This window comes from Rattus norvegicus, chromosome 20, assembly GCF_036323735.1.
Source record: "Rattus norvegicus strain BN/NHsdMcwi chromosome 20, GRCr8, whole genome shotgun sequence".
Classification (NCBI taxonomy): Eukaryota; Metazoa; Chordata; class Mammalia; order Rodentia; family Muridae; genus Rattus; species Rattus norvegicus.
This window is the reverse complement of record NC_086038.1, coordinates 21,080,874-21,090,740: the sequence shown is the minus strand read 5'-3', so window position 1 is coordinate 21,090,740 and position 9,867 is coordinate 21,080,874. Positions and strand designations below refer to the sequence as shown.

Below are 9,867 nucleotides of genomic sequence, written 5' to 3'. Positions count from 1 at the left end.
AAAACACCCCTATTGAAAATAAATGTATTTTTAGGGATGGAGAGATAGCTTGTCGTTGGTTAGGAGCATTTTGCTACTCTTGAAGAGGACCTGGGTTCGGTTCCCAGCACCCATGTGGTGGCTTATGACTGCCTGTAACTATGGTCCAGGGAATCCCAAACTCTCTTCTGAACCCAAGGGCGCCAGCTATGCAACTGGTGTGCATACATACATAAGGGCAAAACACTCACACACATGAAATAAAATAAAATAAACTTTTAAAATCAACCTCTCCAGCCAGGTGTACTGGAAATAAATGTATAATTCTAGTTCTCAGAAAGCTGAGGCAGGAGCACTATGAATCTGGTTGGGAAACAGAGTGAGAGAGACTCTGTTTTTGTCTTTTAAATCAGACCCACCTTGAGCTCTCCCTTCCAACAGCTGTCTTTAACTCTTCATCAAACTTGAGATTGTTGTTATTTTACCAATAGTTCGTACCTATGAGGATAATTTATATGCACAGCTGTCTCTTGAAAAAGATACAGAAGTCTTTAGACACTCCTACAAATCTCCAGCTGAACCGCTTACATCCCCTTTCCTTGTAAATACCCTTAGGTCACAGATTATTCACAACCCCATGCAAATCGTTGTTGCATAATAGTATCTGAGAAATAATGGTAGAACAATGTTAATTCATCTTTGTGTTTTGTTTTTAATCCAGTTTTTCTTCCTCTTAATCAATGGGCGTGGATATAAAGGAATAACTACAGACATGTTGAGATCACCACTCTTCTACTTTAAACAAGGAACCTGTCTTTCTTTTGGGTGTTCCCTGTGCCCAAAACATTCTCTGTATACACTGACTGGAAGACAAAAGGAAAGCTCTGTTGGTCAGTTTTTCTGTTACTGTAACAAATACCTAAGGCAGACAGCTTATGAAGAATAAAGGTTTACTTAGATCTGTAATTTTAGAGGTTCCAAGACAAGGTCAGTTGTCCCTGTTGCTTTGGGGTCCCGTCTAGGCAGTACATAGGCAGAGGAATACACCCACCTCATGGTGGCTGGGAGGGATCTGGGGAGATGGCTCAGTCAGTCAACCACTGTTCCCTCACCCTGGCCCCCAGCATGAGGACTTGAGTTTGCTCTTCAGAACCCATGCAGATAACTGGCCATGGAGGTGCATAGTGGAAGTCCCAGAGCTGGAGAGACAGAACTGGAGGGATTCTTAGAGCTCCCTTGTTAGGCTGTCCAGCCTACTCAAAGGGTTTCCAGGCAAAATGAGAGAGTCTACTCTCAGAACGATGTGGATGGCACCTAAGAAATGAGACTCAGATTTTTCATTTGCTCCAGGACATATCCCCCACATACACACAAACTCACATATACATACTCAGGGAGAGACAGAGACAGAGAGAATGAGAGAGAACCAGAGAGGCCAGAGAGACAGACAGAATGAGAAAGAGAGGGGTGGGGCAGAGTTCTATAGCCCATTTTGACACGTTATCTCAATAGCCTAACACCTCACTTCCTCCCAGGAGGCTCCAGTTCCTAAAGGCTCAGCCAGCACTCAACACAGACTGGGGACCAAGCCTTCAAGTTGCACAGACGCGGGGGACACAAATCTCAATTGCAGCAGCACGCAATGCTTCTGACAGCCCGTTGTCATCCCTAGGAGTAGGTCTCCATGAAGAACTGTTATGTGTGGAAACACCAGGCTTTCTTAGGACATCTCTTAAGAGTCCCATCACCTGCATCCATTTTGAATCTGCAAAGTGTTGCTGACTGGGTCTCATGTTGGCTCCTGTCAACTCTGCTACATATTCGGAATCATAAGCTGCTTTAGAGATATAAATGGCCTCAGATAGGTTCAGGATATCCAATGCTTGGCACGGCCATGATGATGACTAATATTGCACTATATACCTGAACGCTGACAGCAGGGCCAGCCTCAAGCTTTCTCACAGTGCATGTACAGGTCATCACTTCATAACAGAGGCAAAAACATCCTAGTTGTATGTCTTGAATTTCCCCAACTGTTTTGTCAGTGACACCACAGCAGAGCTGGAAAGACATAGAGCACTGTATTTGGTGGAGAGAAGAGAGGCCTGTGACTATAACTGATCAGAGTATGTGGAAATGTTTTCAAGTATTTGAGGAAGAGCATTTGAACCTAAGCCTGAGTAATAAGCCGCAGAAGGGGAAAGACTGACTCTGGGGAGGTGCTGCAGGAAATATTGCAGAGGTGAGATCTGACTGGGGTAAAAGTGCGTCTTTCTGGAGGACAGGAGGGCACTGTACTTCCGGTGCGGTTAGACCGAGTGGGGCTGCAGCAGCTGGAGTCAGCCCAACCCCTGGGTGATCATGACAGGTTTTCCAACTGGCAAAGTCTCTGAACAGAAGCCAACAGGGTACCAGAGCTCACCAGGAGCAGCGCTTAGCTAATGGAATTCTGGCATTGGACTGATGCTGGCCTTTGGTCTCCAGGAGGGTGTCTGGCTAAAATGGTTCTGAGGGTCCATCTAGCCGGATATCCTGATCCCACGGAGGGTCGCCTTTACCCACAGACATTTCCTTTGCTTCACTCACTTTATTCTGCGTGAAAATGGAGAAGTGGTAAACCAGGAAGTAGGGTGTTTGTTGAGGTAAGGGGCTATGCCCTAGAACTAAATAAATCTTTTTTTCCTTCCCAGTCTCAATTCTGTCACTTTGTGAGACCTCACTCAAGTCTCTGGAATCCTGGTTTCTCAGAATAAAATGAAAACTTGGGCGAGAATGACCAAGAATGTAACTTCCATTTCTCACTCTTTGATTAGCCTAAGAACTAAGCTAATGGGAGAGTCGTCTATCTTGAACTGATCCTGGATAGTGAGAGTACCTCACCCAGGCCCTCCCCTCCCGGCTTGTGGGATCTGTCTTACAGGAAAAGCAGTGAGCTCCTAGTACCTCCAGGGCCCGGACACCTTCCACAAGCTCTGCAAATAGTAGCAGGTCCTAAGACTCCAAGACCCCAGAGCTTATCCTGTAGCCACCGACTCCCAGGAGGTGTGCCCTGTATAGAATATGAGCGCGCGGGTGGGGGAGTGGGGGGGAGCGGAGGGGGCGGAGCCTGCTGCTTGACGTCATAATCTGGAGGGCCAATCATTCTGAATATGGCTGGCTTATCCGGAGTTCTTTACCATTCCACACTGCTCCATTTGTCCACACGTGGGTGAAAGAAATCAGTCAAGTCCTTCCCCTTTCTGGTTTCCCCAGTGTCAACTAATCTTTTTGGCTGACTTTATGCCTCATTAACTAGTTATTTGAATGCTGCATCCTATGGAAAACTCCTTCACAGCAGTCTCTGTATCAGCCAGTTAAATCAAGGGGCTTTGATTACATGTGTGTCTGCGTATGCATGTGTGTGTTAGGTGCTGGTCCTTGCAGCCCACCTCTTTTGAGACATAACTGTCATCTTCAACTTTGTACAGAAAGCTAGCTGGCCCGTCCCCAGGGTTCTTCCGGTCTCAGCTTCTCCTTTTACCACAGGAGCAACCGGATTACAGACAGGCACTACTGCATTTGGCTCTCTGTGGCTTCTGAGATCTGAGACACAGGGCTTCACATTTGCGAGACAAATGCTCTATCCACCGGACTCATCACCGCCTCAGCTCCCAAGAGACTTTAACTCCTTTCTCCTTGGCAAACTTAAACTTCCAAGAGAATTCACACGAAGCTCTTTGGGGAAAGATTTCAGATGCCCCTCTCTTGAGTACAGTCTTTGTCCTCCTCTGGGCTTTTCAGACACTATGTACCTTTCTTTTACTGAAATTTGTCGCCCATTGTAGAGTCATTCCTACCTGCTGGAGGGGGAGCCCCCAGAAGTCAGAGATCCATTTTTTTTTACATCTCTCTGACTAGAATATAGACTCCTGAAGGGGGAGGAAGAAACTAAAGAGAGGAAGATGCCATGTTCTGTTTGCTAAAAGCTTGAATATTGTGTGGGCATATTGTGAAGATGATTGGCAGATGACGGAGAGATTATGTGAGTATCTCTGTCCACTGGCAACAATAAATGCAGCGGCAAAGCTCTGTGGAGGGGACTTGTTTTCTGGTGGCCCCTCCCCCATTCCTGGTCCCTCCAGAGCTTCACTTTGGGTGTCTAGAGTTGTTCACTAGGAGATACTAGGATTCCTGGTGAGGGTTGGAAAGGAATCACTGACACATGCAAGAGGTGGTTACAGTGTTTCCAGAGAACATCCTCTATGACATAGCAGAACTGCTGTATCCTCAACTGAGTCTTCCCTGGGGTAGAAGGAGCAATCTGGAAACTGAACAATCTGAAAACTGATTATCCCATTTGGGGATAATGCTCTTCTCTGAGAGAATTAGAAGTCACAAGATGAATTTGGTACTTGAACAGACAGGAAAATAAGAACATTTTTTACAGCCAGAAGACTATTCCCAACTTGTTGGTGGTCAATGATGTCCTTTCTTAGCTTTTAAAAATTATTGGTCTGGTTGGGGATTTAACTCAGTGGTAGAGCACTTGCTTAGCAAGCACAAGGCCCTGGGTTCGGTCCTCAGCTCAAAAAAAAAAAATTATTGGTCCATGCTGTCTTCCAAGATCTCAAAATTCTCTAAAACCTTTGGTTTACTTTTTGATCAGTAAGGTCACCCTGCCTGAACTTCTGACCAACCCTTCTGATTCTTTGAAGAATTCGGTGAACTCATACATTATACACTCATATATACATGTGTATATATAATGTGTGTATATTACATATATGTATGTGTATGTGTATATGTAATATACATATGTATATTATGTATATAAAATATGTAATACACACATATATAGTACTTGCTGGTTTTATGTGTCAACTTGACACAAGCTGAAGTCATCACAGAGAAAGGGGCCTCAGTTGAGGAAATGCCTCCATGAGATCCAGCTGTAAGGCATTGATCAAGGAGGGAGGACTCAGCCCATTATGGGTGGTGCTGTCCCTGGGCTGGTAGTTGGGGTTCTTTAAGAGAGCAAACTGAGGGGTTGGGGATTTAGCTCAGTGGTAGAGCGCTTGCCTAGCAAGCGCAAGTCCCTGGGTTCGGTCCCCAGCTCCGAAAAAAAAAAAAAAAAGAAAAAAAAAAGAGAGAGAGAGAGAGCAAGCCAGGAGAAGCAAGCCAATAATATCCCTCCATGGTTTCTGCATCAGCTCCTGTGACCTCTGCATCAGCTCCTGCTTCCTGATCTGCTTGAGGTCCAGTCCTGACTTCGTTGGTGATGAACAGCAATGTGGAAGTGTAAGCTGAATAAATCCTTTCCTCCCCAACTTGCTTCTTGGTCGTGATGTTCTGTGCAAGAATAGAAACCTTGACATATATATATATATATATATATATATATATATACACATATATACATATATATATGTATATATACACACATATATATACGTATATATATATACACATATACACATATATACATTATATATCTTATATACATTATATATCTTATATATTATATATACATTATATATAATAATATTATATATATTAATGGTGGCATGTCTGGACACACACACACACACACTTTAATGGTAGTGTATCTGGCTAAACTTTTCTGTGCTCTAACTAAGCTTGTTGGTGGTTTCAGATGATTTGGGGGAGAGGGAGTTAATAGCAGGTAACAAAGATGTATGTGCATTTGCACACTCCATCCACTAGGGGCCTTAAAAAAAACCCAGTAATCTGGTAGAATCTTGGTGTGGCCACCTTCATCCTGATAGACCTAGAAGTCAACCATCTCATCTATATTTCAACACAGAACAAAGTCAAGCCCTTGAGACATCTTATAGTGCTTTTAATGGCTTCGGGAAAACTCTAAGCTTGTTCATTTTAACCTAACTGTGGAAAATATAACCCCACTCACTAACAAATATTTATTAAGTACCTATTCGGTGATAAGTACTGTTATACATACTTGGCGGCATATCTGTAATATTTTTGGTTTTCTGGGACTTGCACAGTGTACAGAGGCAGGAGAAGCACTGAACTACACATAAAGTAAATAATACCTCAAACCTAAAGGATGACAAGTACTGTGGAGAGAGAGGCACATGGGCATGGGGGGTGGAGCTATGTCCGGAAGGGATAGAAGTTAGGACGCGTTATGGTTTTGATCTGGAAGTGTCTCCCAAAAGGCTTGCGTGTTGAGGACTTGGTCCAGCTGGTGGCGCTACTGAGACTGAACAATGTGGCTGCTGACTTGATTAAGGGATTGCTGCATGAATGAGTTTACAGCGGAATGGAATATTAAGAGGCGGGGCCAAGCTGAACAGCGTACCTTTTCCCGGACCCTGCCCCAACCCCAATCATGAGGTGAGGGTATCGGCTCTACCAGAGCCGGATCTAGAGTAATGGACCCACCATCCCAAACCTGAATGCTCTAAAGGGATAATCTAAAAACAAGCCTTTCTTCCTCTTAAGTAGTTTTCTTGACTTTCTCCCCCCACCGTGATAGGAAACTGGCTAATACAGGAAGATGGTCTTGGGCATTCAGAACAGGCCAGGCTGAGATGGCGGCATCTCAGCAAAGACTTGAAAGAGGTTGTGGAGTTAGCCAAGCAGATTCTGGGAGAACAACATTCCAGAGAAAGGACACAGCCAGTGCGAAGCTCCTTGGGTCTTAATTGAGGAATAAGAAGGGTTAAGATGTGAGTGGACTTGTAGCAGAGGGAACGTTGACGGTTCAGTGGAAGTCGGTGCGAAGACCATCACAAGACCCATGCTGTGGGGCTTGGAGCTGCTATAGAGTTTCGCATAAAGATTCGAGACAGTTCTGCGTTGGTTAGCATGTGTAATATATGTTTGCATGGTGTGTGTGTGTGTGTGTGTGTGTCTGTCTGTCTGTCTATCTGTCTGTCTGTCTTAATTAGGGCAATGCAACTCTTATAAAGGACAACATTTAATGGGGGCTGGCTTACAGGTTCAGAAGTTCAGTCCGTTATCATCAAGGCAGGAACATGGCAGCATCCAGGCAGGGATGGCGCTGGAGGATCCGATAGTTCTACATCTTCATCCAAAGGAATCCAGGAGCAGACTGTTCTCAGGCAGCTGGGATGGGGTGTCTTAAAGCCCACCTACACAGCGACACACTTCCTTCAACAAGGCTACACCTCCTGATAGTACCACTCCCTGGGCCAAGTGTATTCAAACACCACAGTGTGTGTGTGTATGTGTGTGTGTGTGTGTGTGTGTGTGTGTGTGTGAGAGAGAGAGAGAGAGAGACAGAGACAGAGACAGAGAGACAGAGAGAGCACGCATGTGTGTATGGAGCAATATGTCAACACTGGTGTCTGCCATTGTTTACTTTCCACCATATTCTTGAGATAGAGTCTCTCACCGAGCTGACAAGAGCAACTGATGAGCGAGCCCTTTGGACTCAACTGTCTTCAGCTCCCCTGTGGGAGGATTACAGACTCGCATGCCTACTCTAGGCTTTGATATGGGTGCTGGTCCTCTAAACTCAATTCTTTGTGCTAGAACAAGGGTCTTTACCCACATTGAACCATCCCTTTAACTCCCCAGATATAAGGTTCTTAATCCACTCTCTCTGAGTCCAAAGGGCAATGTTAACTCAGAGAATCTAGTGTTAAACACTCTGCAGGCCTAGTCAGAGACCCACGGCAACTAATAATTTCTGAGGTTAGTCAAATCCATTTTAACAAGGAAGAAAGAAAAGCAGCGCATCAAAACAGTGAGGCTGGGATGGTTTAAACAACGGAAACTGGTTTACTCATTATTCCGGAGGTCAGGAGAACCAAGATCAAAGTGTTGGCTGTGTTGATTTCCCCTGGGCCTTTCTCCTTGGCTTACAGATGGCCACCTTCTGAGAGTGTGCTCAGATAGTCTTTCTCTGTGAGAATGCATTCCTGGAGTCTGGGTGACAAAATTTCCTCTTCTAAGATGGACATCAATTCCAAGGGGTCGAGGCTCGTCTCATGGTTCTATTTCATGCAGGCACCTCTATTACTAAACCAGGCTGTATCCTGAGGGATTGGACATGAGGATTCAGCCCAGGACAGCTAGAGAAACCCTGTTCTTCTAGTACAGAAGTTGACACCTTGAGAGGACTGAGGCCTCTCCTCAAGGTAAGGTCATTTGCTTTAGAGCTGACTTTCACTAAAACAACAACAACAACAACAACAACAACAACAACAACAACAACTTGTTCTACGTAGGACACTGGTCTGAGTCAGACTTCCGAGGCAAAGAGTACCTCTGTAGGCCACTTTCATGGAGGCCTCTTAGGAGCAAGGTTCAGGAGTACATTCACAAGGCTGGTAGCATCAGCTGAGGCCTTAGTGTGAGGCAAGGCTCTACCTTACTTTCAAAGCCGAGTGGAGATAATGTGGCTGAGGGCTCCATGGTTCCTTACTCCATGAGCATGCTCGAAGAAACAGGAAATGGACAGGAAATTCTACAGTGAGATGCCCTGGTGGTGGCTATTTGAAGTCTGAGGGAGGTTTGAAAGCTGCCTAATGCAGGTGATCTTGTTTCAAGGCTCCTCCTACCTTCTTAGGTTTTTTTTTTTTTTTTTCTTTTCCCATTTAGCTTGCTGGACAATATTATCAGGAACCCTGAACAAGTGGCCTGCTGTTCTTGTAGCGTGAGTAGCAGATGCCTCTTCAGTCACAGAACCTCTTGCGTGGGGCTCCTTAGGACTCTTTTTAGAGACTGGAATTAATGAAAGATGTGTGTTGTCAAGCGACACGGGGAAGATGAGTAATTTATCTGGAGAATGATGGTGATTTCAATGGCTCTCTCCTTAGAAGCACTGTCTCAGTGGACCTGCCAGGGTTCAGAATTTGGTTCTTAGACTGTTAGTTATCTGTTACATAAAAGCGGAATGATTTGCAACCACCAAATTTATGAGGCTTACGTATAGTGAGGAATGTCTGTATCATGAGGACCAGGCGATCCTGTTTGCTGCAAAGTCCATCTGGTTTCTGTAACCTCCATGGGAAACTATGTCCTAATCAGAAGGTTGCTTGGTGAGTCAGACATCTAAACAAAAGGAGTTACTTATGTGATTCAGATGTTTAGATGCATGGATGAAAGGCAGGTTTCACTCCACAAGCTCGCTTATTGATTGTTAAGGGCTGTCCAGCATGTTGAGAAATAGGTCATGTTCAGTTTTTGTGGAAAACAAGAGTCGACTAGTGATGTCTGCTGCAGCATAGGGTTGGACAAAGGGGCAGACGTGCTATGTCTGAGCCATCGCTGGTATAAGAATGTCTGAGCAATAAACTGTATGAATTCAGGCACAAGATTATGAGAGTTAGAGCAGTGGTGACTGGCAAGTCTTTGGTAACCAGCAGCATACTATTTTAGCCCTTCTTTGTGAGATAAATCATTTGTCTGATGAGATCAACATTTTATCCAAATATATTTGTGTGTGTGTGTGTGTGTGTGTTTGTGTATGCGCATGTCTGATTATGATTACGCATGGATGTTGAAGGACAGCTTGCAGGAGTTGGTTCTCTCCTCCCATCATACTGGTTTCAGGTGTTGAATTCAGGCCATGAGGCATGGTGACAGGTGCTCTTAATTGCTGACCTATCTCTCCAGCCCTGAATCCATCTGTTTTGGTGGATGTGTTCCGTCCAGGTCTGCTACAGGGCTGACCTGCCTGTAAGAACCAGTTAGGGCTGCCTTTCACTCTGAACACAATCTTACTTCCCAGACTGGAGAACTTTGTGACAGGATTACCTATTTTAATGTTGCTGACCTCGTTTTTGTTTTTGTTTTTTGTTTTTTAAACTAAAGCTTAACCAGAACTTCAACGTGTTTAAACAAATAGAGCTGACAGGCAGATTTTCCTGGAAGTTTCCACCATCCTTATGTCAC

General features: G+C 44.7%; 2 long non-coding RNA genes across 4 annotated transcripts; one reads left to right on the top strand and one right to left on the bottom strand.

Moving 5' to 3' along the window:
- Positions 1–671: 671 nt before the first annotated feature.
- Positions 672–3,065, bottom strand: LOC120098947 (uncharacterized). 3 transcript variants are annotated; one of them, XR_010060815.1, is made up of 3 exons: positions 2,898–3,057; positions 1,031–2,571; positions 672–842 (listed from the first exon to the last, which is right to left on the bottom strand). It is a non-coding gene; the product is annotated as an uncharacterized LOC120098947 (long non-coding RNA). The 3 variants fall into 3 exon arrangements; XR_010060813.1 differs by having other exon boundaries at positions 672–1,293; positions 2,898–3,065; XR_010060814.1 differs by having other exon boundaries at positions 672–1,293; positions 2,923–3,040.
- Positions 3,066–3,114: 49 nt separating this feature from the next.
- LOC108349024 (uncharacterized) lies at positions 3,115–5,285 on the top strand. The gene is made up of 3 exons (XR_001842550.3): positions 3,115–3,183; positions 3,877–4,000; positions 5,169–5,285. It is a non-coding gene; the product is annotated as an uncharacterized LOC108349024 (long non-coding RNA).
- Positions 5,286–9,867: the final 4,582 nt, after the last annotated feature.